The sequence below is a fragment of the Castanea sativa genome, chromosome 11 (genome assembly GCF_040712315.1).
Source record: "Castanea sativa cultivar Marrone di Chiusa Pesio chromosome 11, ASM4071231v1".
Taxonomy (NCBI): domain Eukaryota; kingdom Viridiplantae; phylum Streptophyta; class Magnoliopsida; order Fagales; family Fagaceae; genus Castanea; species Castanea sativa.
The window spans coordinates 53,838,311-53,840,923 of NC_134023.1; the positions used below are offsets into that span (position 1 = coordinate 53,838,311).

General features: G+C 35.2%; 1 pseudogene; it reads left to right on the forward strand.

Moving 5' to 3' along the window:
• Nucleotides 1-280: 280 nt before the first annotated feature.
• LOC142616726 (GDSL esterase/lipase At1g29670-like) lies at nucleotides 281-2,307 on the forward strand (annotated as a pseudogene).
• Nucleotides 2,308-2,613: the final 306 nt, after the last annotated feature.

The following is a 2,613-nucleotide window of genomic DNA, read 5'->3' on the forward strand; positions in this document are numbered from 1 at the left end:
GCAGTGCTTGACCCAAGACACATTGGGCCTGTGATCTCGATCAATTGCGTCTCGGATGGGAACGTGATTACTTGGGGTGCACGTCTCGGCTGCCCGGTAGGACCTTGGGAAATATTGCAGCCGAACAACCTATAGGAGGTGGGAACCAGTTCCAATGCCACTACTGCCACTCCCAACAAACATCCACTTCGAAACTATGGAATTGGACCCCCATCTCCACTAATAATCAGGAATAATCATGACGGTCCCACTAACCTTACACTATAAATAAGAGACTAGGATGAGAAGAATAGGGGTTGGGAAAATTGGGAAGAGAGGACTGATAGAGAAGAGTGAGGAAACTAAGAAAGAAAGGAAAGCAACCTTCCGGAGGAGGGCTTGCAGAAATTGGAGATCATTTGGGTCACTGAGCACAGGATCACTCATAGTAAGAAATCTTAAGCTCACGATACAAATAGATTATGAGCCCAATAACGCACATTTGGGTACGCACAACAACAATAGCTTGAAGACACTCTCACAAAAACCCAACTTCCAAATACACCATTGATTCTCTTTCAAATAAATAGATAACATCCTATTGTATTTAGATAAAAGTTACAGGACACTTTAGCTTCTTATCTTTGGTGCACACATAGAAGAAGCTCTTTACTATCTCTCATAGGAACTCTCTTGCTCCACCTCTATTTATAGCTAAAGATACAGCCAAAATATTAATAGCTTCAGCACATGAAACTTATCAAGTCAAAAGAAGATGGCCAAGATTTATTGCCAATGGAGTCATCCATTTTGGCTACAAGAAGAAATACAATTTGAAGATTGTATGTTAGCTTTTGTTCCTTGCTTTTTGACAATTCATGCAAAAAAGCATTAAATGCTTGCTTGTAATGTCAATCCACCAACATTACAATTCAAGCCATTCCAACCTAATGTATAGACAGCAAGGTTAACTGGAGTAGTACTAGCCTTTAAAACTTCGTGTAAGAATTTGTAATACACTAAACTAAATGCCATAAAACTTAAACTATAGTCAAGAGGTTTGTAGTTCAACTAACACATCTTTGTGTTTTTATTGAAAATGTTAAGGGTTTAAATATCCTCCAGCTTTCATTATTGTAATCGAGAATGAAAAGGCACCATCAAGTTTATATAATTTGGTGCATCATATTGCAGGGTGATCGGATAAGCTTGGATAGGCAGTTCCTAAATCACCAAGTCACAGTCTCAAACATCAAGATTCTACTTGGAAATAATGAGTCATTGGCCACAGCTTATCTAAACAAATGCATATACTCTATTGCAATAGGTTCTAATGACTACCTAAATAATTACTTCTTGCCACAGTTCTATCCTACAAGGCACATATATAACCAAGAGCAATACGCTACGATTATCGTTCAACAACTCTCTCAACAATTATTGGTTAGCACAACTTTTCTTTATTTGTTTTTCGTTTTTTGGTTCAATCAAAACATGGTTGTTTTTTCTCTTAAAATTGATAGTGAACATGGTTTTTCTTTTTATTTTTCTTTTTCTTTTTTTTCATGCCAAACTTTGCATAAGCTTGGTCCATTGAAAATAGCCCTTTTTGGGTTGGGTTTTTTAGGGTATACTCTAGTTGAACTCACTATGTGCCGCAATAATTCTTCATGTGTGTACAACATCAACAATGCGGTCGCACTTTTCAATGATAAGGTTGTCACATTGGTGAATAACTTCAATAATAATCTGACAAATGCTAAATTTATCTACATAAATACTACTGAAATCTCACTTAGCAACTCTACATCTGAAGGTAAGATTTCCTAATAAACTTTTAACACTCATTTTTATCTCTTTCCCTACTTTTATATCATTGATTGTTCTAAAATTTTAAGTTGTTACAAATTAGTGAATTTAATCATTTAACCAACATGTGAGATTTTCTTTTTAAATGAGAGATAAAGTGAAAATTGAGTTTAAACTCAGAAACCAGCTGCTTTAATACCATAATAAATTACTATATTAAAAAAAAAGTTTAAGCTATTTAGAAATGTTGAATTCAATTATTTAACCACTACTCTAACAAATTATGTACTAGGTTCCATAATTACAAATGTTCCTTGTTGTGAAGTGTTAAAAAATCTGCAACCATAGGCCGAATGCATTTCTTTTGGAACTGCATGTAGTAACAGGAGCCAATATTCATTTTGGGATGCAATTCATCCAACTGAAGTCAGATATGCGGTTTATGGGGGAAGAGTATATAGAGCTCAGTCCCCAGCAGATGCTTATCCACATGACATCGAACACCTCTCTCAGAGCTAATGAACAAGATGATGTGAGAAGAGAATTCTCAAATGAATGCCTACAATATCGTTACTTGAATTTCTTTTGTGATTGTCCCGAACTTGATACTCATAATAAGGTTTATGTTCAATAATTGTAATAAAAAAGACCTTGCACAAAGACAAGGCACCATTATCCAAGTATTATACTACCAGCAATAAAATAATCAATCATACAATATGTTCAAACATAATTGTGCCCTATGACAAGTTTTACTTTAGATGTATTTTAATCCTATGATCCTCTCCCTATATATTGAATTGTGACAAGTGCACTAGCATGGGG